This window comes from Heterocephalus glaber, unplaced genomic scaffold, assembly GCF_053883595.1.
Source record: "Heterocephalus glaber isolate CG9 unplaced genomic scaffold, H.glaber_assembly_v1.0 deba00001504, whole genome shotgun sequence".
Classification (NCBI taxonomy): Eukaryota; Metazoa; Chordata; class Mammalia; order Rodentia; family Bathyergidae; genus Heterocephalus; species Heterocephalus glaber.
The window spans coordinates 5,477,536-5,487,655 of record NW_028258324.1 but is presented as its reverse complement, the minus strand read 5'-3'; the positions used below and the strand labels follow the sequence as shown (position 1 = coordinate 5,487,655).

Below are 10,120 nucleotides of genomic sequence, written 5' to 3'. Positions count from 1 at the left end.
TCCACCTCATTTCCCCCAGAATTTGCCTTTTGTGGGTGGAAGTCTGAGTTTGTGCCTTACTTAAATGTCTTCTCATTTTTGTTTTTGGTATTGTCCTTGGTTTAATTCCTAGGTTGATACTTCGAAGTTGCTTATTGTAAGTATCTTTGTTGCTCGTAATTAGAATCCTTATGGAATGATTGCTTCTCAGAGGTGTCTTCCAGATATAGCTGTTCTTTAGGTTTTGTGTCTCTAATGACTCTGAGGGGGTCTCATTTTCATTATACCAGGAAGGACAACTGATTTGATCAATCACAACACCTTAGCCCAAGTGATACCATCAGCAACACCATAGCATCAAGTACATCTTAAAAACTGACAATTTGTGGTAGTTATTAATCTATCACCTTTAATTGTGTGAATTAAATCAAAATCAAGGACCAACCCAACATATGTTTATAGTGAATAAACTCTTCAATATAGCTACTTTACCCTTCGGGATGGGGAGTTAGAAGGAGTTGGGGAGGGAGGGATAGGTAAGTGGAAGGATAGGAGAAGGTTAGCCATGAGGCCAGAGGACACAGGTGAGAGAAGGAAAAAGAGAAGAATAGAAAAATAAAGAAGAAATACGAATTAGGGCCACAACAGGAACACAAAGGGAGATGAAGAACAATGTGGGACAGCAAGGGAGCAAGTGTGAGAAAGAAAAGAGAAAAGGAAGAACAAAGAGAAAAGGAAAAATTTGGAAAGAGTAGAATAAGAAAAAAATAAGAATGAAAAATAAGAGAAAAAATACCAATGATAATTTTGAAAATAACAAATAAAAAATAAAAATGAAGGGCCTCCTTCAGGGTATGTCTCTTCTGTCACAACAGACAACGTGGGCAGTGGTGTGCAGATATAAGTCAATGAGTCTCAGCAAGTCAATTGCAGACCAGTGAAATTCAGGCAGATTTTTGGCTGCAAGTCCCAAGTTTAGCTCCCTGTCCTCCTGCAGAGTTGAACTCTACAAGGCTGTACTGCAGGTTCCAGCTGCCTTTCCCCTGAAGATAGTCCACGTTCCTATGTGGTGATGATCCCTCCAATTTACCAAGTATGGTGGTCTGGTGTGCCTTTATTGCAGAGATTATCTTCACTTTTCTAGTGGGCTTCAGTTTTCATCAAGGACCCTGAGAGAGCCCCTCTATCTGTTGTTCACTTCTGCAGCTCAGGACAATGGCCTTTATGGCCCCCTGTGCCTCTGTAGTGTGGAACCAGGTAGCAGCACAGCCAGGAGGCCAGTGGTGGGGGCCGGGGGGGATGGGGAGGTTGGGGGTGGGGGATGGGGGTTGCAGGTGCCTGTGAGGCTAAGCTGGTGGCTGACGGGCGTGTCGAGGGGGTCCTCACCATCTCACTAGTTGCAGTCGGATGGAGCGGGGCTCCAGATGGCCAGGGACCTCTCAGCCTGTGCACCTAAGCTGCTCACCTGTCATCATTTTCTATTTTTAAATTTTAATTGTCTTTGTTTTGATGCCTGTAAATTTCTTATGGTAGATAGCTTTATTACTAGTATCAGGGCTTCCCTTGATACTAGTCTATTCCTCAGAGATATCTTCTAGATATAGTTGGCTCTTGGTCTTTGAGTCTGTCCCAAGAGTCTACCTTCCCAACTTATTAGAGATGAGAAGTTATTATCTGAGTCAGCACCCAGCCCATTGTTATTAGACTATGGTAATGGTTATGACCCCAGACAATCACTGTGTTGTCAGACAAGGGAGAGCAATTGTTACAACAGATATGGCACTCTGGTTAAAGCAGTGCAATTAGCAATAACAATACCATTAAATACAGCCTAGAAACTGACAAACTGTATTATATATTAATTTGGTACCTTTAACTCAGGAGCAAGATCTAAAGTTATACAACAAAACCCAACATAAACCAGAAGCCTGTATGCATTGAGTTTCCCCGTGTGAGTGTGTGTGTGTGTGTGTGTGTGTGTGTGTGTGTGTGTGTGTGTTGGGATCTAAGATGGATAGTAAACAAAACAGAGAAATAAATGAAGGGGACAATAGTAGAAGCAAGATTGAAAAACAAAGAATGATCACCCAAGCTTTGGGAAACTGGAGAAGTGGATAGGAGAGAAAGAAAGAAGGAGAAAGCAAAAGAATATTGAAACAAACCACAAAGACTAAAGACAATGTTCACCTGCATGAAAATGTCAAAAAACCAAGAAAGACAGTTGAGAAAATAGAGAAACAAGATGAATAAACAAGCAATAAAAGAAAACCCTAAACAACCCCCCCAAAAAACCAGACAGATAAATGAAAATCAAACAAAGAGAAAGAAAGGAAGGAAGGAAGGAAGGAAGGAAGGAAGAAAGAAAGAAAGAAAGAAAGAAAGAAAGAAAGAAAGAAAGAAAGAAAGAAAGAAAGAAAGAAAGAAAGAAAGAAAGAAAGAAAGAAAATTCCACTGGTGTCCACAGTTCTGTGGTACTTTTCAAGTCACAGCCCAAATCTGGGCCACCAAGTCTGCAGCAGGATTAGTGCTGAGGGCAGGGCTGGTTTTGGCCTCCAGGTATGGAGGCTGCAGTCTTCTGCCAGAGCTTTCTGGATGTCCCTTGGCAGCCCACCCACATCTCCTGACCCTGTATGTTTCTGGATGGCTCTCTGAATTGCTGTAGCATCCTCAATCAGAGACAGCCCAAGTCTGCTCCCTGTCCTATGTACAGTTGGCACCTCCCAGACCTTACACAGTCTCCTCTGTTGCATTTTTTTTTTTTTGGCTCCTTTCATGCCATTTACCACAGGGCAGGGGAGTGCTGTCTGCCCACTTGTTGACCCAAGCTGGGACCAAGGCTGCTTGAATCCCGCTTCCATGATCTGCGGCCTTCTTGCAGGCCACCAGTCACAGGGTAGGAGGAGTGTACTCTTCCATTTACTATACACTTCAGTCCCTAATCTTATTGTCGCTAGAGGTTCTAGTTAGCCACTGTGGTGCATGACAAAACAAACAAACAAAAAAATTGTGGCCAGTTGGGGAGGGAGCAGCTAACTTGTCACTCACCCTTGTGTGTACCAGTGGAATTTGTTGCCAGACTGCAGCATCTTCTGTTTGCAGGAAGCCAAAAGAGGTCAGGGGCATTACATCTCAAATCTATCCTATGTGGGTTGGGTTTGCCACAGTTTTGCAGTTTTTTTAGAAATATCCCAGAATGGCAATTCCTGTTCCATGTGTCACGTGCTGGCACCGCTGGCAGCCCTGTGGGCTGGTATGCTGTTTTAAGAAGTCCTGTGCTTACATTTTGTTTGATCTGCAAGTCTCTTATTTCAGACTGATTCTGGCATCAGAATGTATATCTATCCCTTTCTTCCAATTACCTGTGTTTTTAGTTGATTTTCTCTGAGGAGCTCTAATGTGGCCTCTTCTCTGTTCAGCCATGTCAAAAGCCTATATCTCTCCATATAATTTTGTTGTCAAAAGGAATGTGGTTCACTCATAAAAACTCTTATAGCCGAACAATTAAAATTTTAGAAATATAATTTCCTTACTTATTATCACTTCTTTAAAATAAGTTGTATTGGTTCAAGATCTGTTTGCTAAAATATAAACGTACAATACATTCAGATTGGTTTATAAAACAGATTATTATTAATGGAAAATGTAGAATCTTCTAACCAGACTTAATAAAAACCTTTTCATAGCTGGTAGATGCAACTGGAAAGTCAATGTTTTGAATTAGGAGTCAGAACGAACAATGCCATCTTTCCTCCTCTGAGTTGCAGATCTTGATGAGGTTTTTCAGTTTAAACAGCTATGTAAACCAATATCAAAGGCAACAAAGCTTAAACTCCAGACCACCAGATCACTACAGGTCAAAGGATGGAGCCAAGACTTTCTTCAAATTAAAGCAAAACATTTTTAAAAAGCCAACCACTAGTCAAAGAACATAAGCAGATGGTGCCATAGCAAAAGAAACAGCTGGGGAAAAATATTCTGAACATATGCAAAGATACTTAACTCACCCATAACAAAATTAAGGAACATACTGAGGTCAGCCCATCCATATTGACAAGGGTGGAGAGAGAGGGGCATAATTTTATATGTTGTTGGTCAGAATATAAATTGGCAAAAATACACTGGATAGCAATTTGACAATAGCATCGAAACTGAAAATTCACAGACCCATTGCTCTAGCAATTCTAAAGTTAGCACCCACTTGACACTAAAATCAGAATAGGACATACAAGAAGCAAAAACTATCAAGTCAATCTTATCTACAAACAAATATCAACTGAATCTAGTGGTGATTTCAAATAATTTCTTAAATGAGTAGAATCTCTCTCACAAAAGTAAGTATATTGGTCATTGTTTTAAACTACAAACAAAATTAACTTTCGTATTTATTTAAGTAGGAATAGAAATATACTGAAACAATATTTATTACCTTACCAAACTGTCATGAAGACAGGAACCAGGCTCAGAAAACAGATCAAGAGAAATTATATATCCAGAATGAGAAAAAAACACCAGGCCACAGAACCAGCCTACTGAGGCTTCTACCACTAGCCCAGAGAATACCTTCTTGGTTTTCTAGATCCTAAACTGCTGCCTGAAAATCCCTAATAGGTACATTTGGTGGCCAAACCTGGTCATGTTCTGACTAAGTAGCCAGAAGAACCAAGAAAGAGAAGACCTGGAATTTTCAGCTCTATAATTAGAGGAATGCTTCTCTCATCAAGACAGGTAAGAGGAGGAATCCCCAAACATGAGGAAGGGTCTCAGATGCCAGGTAGCCTAAAATATGGCCAAGGTTGGGCTGGAATTGTAGCTCAGTTGTAGAGCACTTGTCTAGCATGGCCATGGGATTGATCCCCAGCACTGCCAAAATACCAAAATAAATATGATCAAGATCTACTACTCTGAGGAGGTTTCCACAGAAGAAAATCTATTGTAATTTACTGTATCAACAGATCAAGGAGAAAAGCCATGTAATTTTCTCTGTCATTGTAAAAAGAAAAGCATTTTTTTCAATTTAAAAAGCTATAAATAATAAAGTCTTGATTAAAAAAATTTGCACAACAAAATGAAAAGAAACTTACCTAATTTTAAAAAGTTTGATAAAAGTACCACAAATAGTGTTACTGATGGAAAGCATTAAAAAAATTAGTCAGAAGGAAAAGCAGCATCCACTCCTCACAATGCTTTTCAATACTACAACACAGAAGGAAGGAAGGAGGAAAAGAGGGAGTGAAGGAGAATGGATATATACTGGGAGGAAACTACAGAGTTGTTATTTATGATTGATATCATCATCTACTTTAAAAATCACAAAGAATCAACCAACAAACCATTAGAACTATGAAATGCAAGGCGAAAGTATTGTAGTCAGGGTTTTGGCAAGGGAATATATTAAATACAGGACACATAATTTATAGGAATATTTTATGATAATTACCAAAAAAATCAAATGCAAAGGCGTGCAAGAGAGTAACCGCACACTAGAGGCCCAAAGAATCCAGCTGAGGGCCTGGATTCCAGCAATGTCCCACAAAAGTCCAGGTAACAGCTTACAGTCCAAGGCAATGTCCTTGAGTTCAGCCAGTGGGCCAGAGCCCATGGCAAGGTCTCATGCTTGTCCGTCTTGAGAATCTGCACCCAGAAGGCCCAGAGGCCAGTGGTTGAAGCCAGAAAAACCTACACTGGTGGGATAAAGGCTTTTTGCCACCAGGCTAAGGGATCCACATTGGAGCCAGGAAGTGGTGCTCATGGTGAAGATCAGAGCTCCCCTGATGAAAACAGCAGCCATTCCCAATGACAGTGAGGCCCCAAGCTCCTCCTCGTCTGATGAGAACAGCCAAGTTCGCCTCAGGAAAACCATCTGCAGCAAGCTTCTAGAAAATCAACAGGCCACGATCTTCCCCTCTAGTTTATGGCTATTCATAACAATCCTCAAGTGGATCCTCCATGCCCGGACCATGCTGATTCAGTTCAGCTGGGCATTACAAGGTAACCATTAGTTAATCCACTACAGAATGTGACCATTATTGTAAGAGACTTCAATATCAATAGTTAAAAAGTAAGGACATAGGAGAATTAAATAGTAATCAGCAGAGGGCCCGGTATTTAGCTCAGTGGTTCCACCGCCTACCTCACAAGTGTGAAGGACCTGAGTTCAATCCCCAGTACCAAAAAACACTAAAAGTAATCAGCAAACAAAATTCATCAGATACATACAGAATTTTACATCTTTTGACTAGAGAATGATCATTTAGTTCATATATCCATAAAATATTAAGAAAAGACCAGGATATGTTTGGATATCACAAGAAGCTTAAAAATAGCACAAATACAAATGTTGTAAGTAATTTCAATGATTGTATCCAATAAAATAAAAACTGATAATTTAAAAATTAATAAAAGTCTTACCTCATTAGAAATAAAGAAAACTCCTTGAGGGAAGGCAAAATCAAAATGAAATTGAAAACTACCCATAAAGCAATGAAAAAAAGACCCTTTCCTTCTTAATAAAGCCTGAAATTGGAAGGTTTTTTACAGCCTTAATTATTATGGAAAATAAGAAATGAGGACTGAGGCATAACCACAGAAGTGGTAAAATTAAAATTATATCAAAAAAGTACACTGCAAATTTATGACAAGCCAAATTTGAAAATACTGAGGAACTACTTTAACTTTAAAACCAAACTGATAAAAAAAATACCCTTCCCCCCAAAAAAAGAAAGACCAAGTATAGGCAAACTTTTCCTAGAAAGAGCCTACTAGTAAAATACTAAATTTGCAGGTCATAGCATCTCTGTTGCCAATTTGACTCTATAGCTAGCAAACGCAACCTTACATGACATGTATGATAGTTAACTGATCGTGTGAACTTGAGTAAGAAACACCCATGACAGAAGACCCACCCTGGGTGTGAGTGAAACCAACCAATAGGCTTGTTGCCTGAATGGAATAAAAGGGAAATGAAGAAGAAGCTCTAGTCTTCACCATCACCTTGGATGTTGTCTCCTGGCTTCCGGCACAGACTCTTCAGCCTCCTGACGTGGACTCACATGAGACATTACAGTTAGCTCAGGCCTTCAACTGTATCCCTCAGATCTCTAGCCCATAGTCAGCCCTTTTGGACTCTTCCACACCTGACTCTGCAGGCAGCCACTGTAAGCCAATCTTATATATAATTCTTATATATTTGTATATCTTGCATTAAATCTATTTCTCTAGTAAGCACTGACTGATACATTATGTAAATGAATGAATGCAGCAGTTCCAATAAATATTTATGGACACTGAAATATGAATTTAATATCATTTTCACACATCACAAAATATTACTCTTTTGCTTTTTCACAACCATCTAAAAAGGAAAAACCATTAAAAATCGACAGTAAGCTGAATTTGGCCAGTGGACAGGAGCTCACTGATCTCTGCAACAGCCCAACCTCACTCATCAATATAGACATAAAGATGTGAAACTAAACATTACCAAATAGAATCCAGCAGTAAGAATAGAATAAGACAGTAAAAGAAAATGTGGTTTATTCCAGGAATGGCTCAATATTAGGAAGAATTAAGGTATATATTTATATGAATGATTTAAAGGAAAAACAAAAGGCCTCCTGATAAAATCAGTATCTTCTGAATACACTGCTGATCTTAAAACTTTGGATAAAATAAGAACAGAAACTGTTTAAAATTGATAAGGCTCCTGTCTATAAAAGAACAAAACAAAAACAGAAGAAAAGAAGAAAGAAAGCTAAAGTAAGAAAAGGAAAAGAAAAAAACAGTCAATTGTGGAGCCCTGGCCTCTCTTTCTTTTTTGTCTCATAAACAAGGTAAAAAATTAGAGAGGGGAATTACAATGTATATAATAAAAGGGTAATGCCTACAGTTATAAGAGTTATCCCAAATAGCAAAACCACAACCTAATAGGAAAATGATTGAAAGAATATGAATAGAAGAGTAAATATATATTATCAATAAACATATGAAAGCATGCCCGAGCTATCTAGTAGTCATAAAAATGCAAAATAAAGTAACTGAAAGATATTACTTAAGGTAGAAAAGAACCTGTGATAATGCCTACTGTTGGCAGGAAGATATGATGCTCTCATACCTATGATTGGTGAAAGAATGTGAATTATTATAGCTTTTTTTTCTCTTAACATTTTTTAATTTTGATATTTGGAACTCTTGATGCAACATTCTTGAGTAAGGTGCTCAGGACCTGCTATGTCCAAGGAGCTGGTAAAGGAAAAAGCTCAATTTATTCTTTGTGATTTGATACACAGATGAAAAACAACACTCAATAACAGAAGTTGGTCATTAATAAGTCATGTCCTAGTCTCTCAGCACTTCTGTAAGCAGACATCTTCAGTTTTCTATCTCTTGTAGCTTTAACACTGCAACATCAAGGATGTGTATGTCCAGGATCAGTTAAAAAGACTGTCAAAGACTTTTCTCATAGTTCACCCATTTTTCACTGCTTCTTGGTCCCAAGTTTATGCAAATGATTACCTTATAGTATTCTCTGCTATTGCTCATTGGGGTGCTCCCTATTGTCCCCATGTTTTGTGGGTTGGTTGGGAGAGGGAGCTTGGGAAGGATGTGCCACTGTGGAGAGGTTGTGAGTCACCGGGATGCCTCCAGGGATAATCCCTTCCATGGCTGCAGGAAGTCCTCCCAGAGCCACACCTGCAATGCCTGGTGGATACCTGTATGTGGCACAATTGAGCTCAGGGTGAATTGCTCACTGTTCTATTACTGACCAAGGAGCTGATGTGTTGAAGAATTCCTTGTTGACACAGTTTCTTAAGCTTTCTGGGATGCAACCAGTGATTGCTCTGTGGATCTTGGTGGTGGCTGCCTCCTTCATCTCCAGGGATGCTTGTTCACTGTACCAGGCCTTGTGGGGAGTACAGATGAGATTTGGTGCATCTTTCAATGGACCCTGAGCAAAGCTAAAGGGCTCAGATTTGTGCACACCAAGGGCTGGCCCTCCTATCCTGCCATCTTTGAGGGCATAGGCTAAGACTTTTTCATCCACCAGGCCACCACAGGCTGTATTCACTAGGGATGCCCCTTGCCTCATCTGCTTTAGAGTAAAGTCATTGATGAGGTGGTGGTCATGTTCATTGAGATTGCAGTGCAAGGAGACACAGTCACTCTGATACAGCAAATCTTGTAGGATGTAGCTCCTCTGCATGCCCAGGGATCACTCTATGCCACCTTGCAAATAGGGATCATAAAATATGATGCTGAATCCAAAGGCCTTGGCTCGAACAGCAACAGCCTGCCCTGTGTGACCAAAGCCAATGAAGCCCAGTATCTCTCCACAGATTTGGGCTGCTCCTGAGGCCACATCTGGAATCTGCTTCATTCTCTGTACTTTCCTCCCTTCCCACAATGCCCGGTACAGCCACATGTTCCGCCAGTACAGACTGAGGATGTGGCAGATGGTGGAATCAGCCCTTCCACCACTGCAGATGGGATGTTGCACACAGTGATCCCAAGGTCACCAGCAGTCTTGATGTCCACATTGTCATAGCCGCTGCCGATCTGCACAATCACTCTCAGGGGCTTGAACTTCTCCAAGTCCTCACCAGGCGATGGTGTTATATCATGGCACCCACGGCCTCGTTTAACACCTTTTCCTGAATCTCCTGTGTGGACTGTGCCTCACAGAAGGCCACGGTGGCTAGGTCCTTCAGGATGGGCATCTCCACTGTGCAGTCTCTGCTACCCTGCAGTGCCGCAGGGGTCAGGGATGCAGGGGGCAGTTCATGATCTGGGGTCTGATACCTTCACAGATTCTGTCCAATCACTGTCACTTGACTTTGTGCTTATCCACAACGGGCATTCTTTATCGAACTTTGCAACTCTGATTCAAAAGGCAAAAGCGGTCCTCTAAGAACTTAAGGGAACTCGCAGGAGTCTGCGTGCATTATGCCATATGAAACCAATATTAATCTACCCATGAACTCTACCGTTCACATGATGGGTTGTCCATCTCTTTAAGGGGACACAGCTTCATTGGTTCAAAACCCCATTTAAGGTGATGAAACCCTTGTCTGGGGCCACTGGCATGGGTGCCCACCCAGGGGGAGACGGCGGCATTGGCTGGCAGCCCCCCTCAGAGAAGCATAGC

At 40.7% G+C, this 10,120-nt stretch overlaps 1 pseudogene; it reads right to left on the bottom strand.

Moving 5' to 3' along the window:
* Positions 1-8,506: 8,506 nt before the first annotated feature.
* LOC101723729 (C-terminal-binding protein 2 pseudogene) lies at positions 8,507-9,611 on the bottom strand (annotated as a pseudogene).
* Positions 9,612-10,120: the final 509 nt, after the last annotated feature.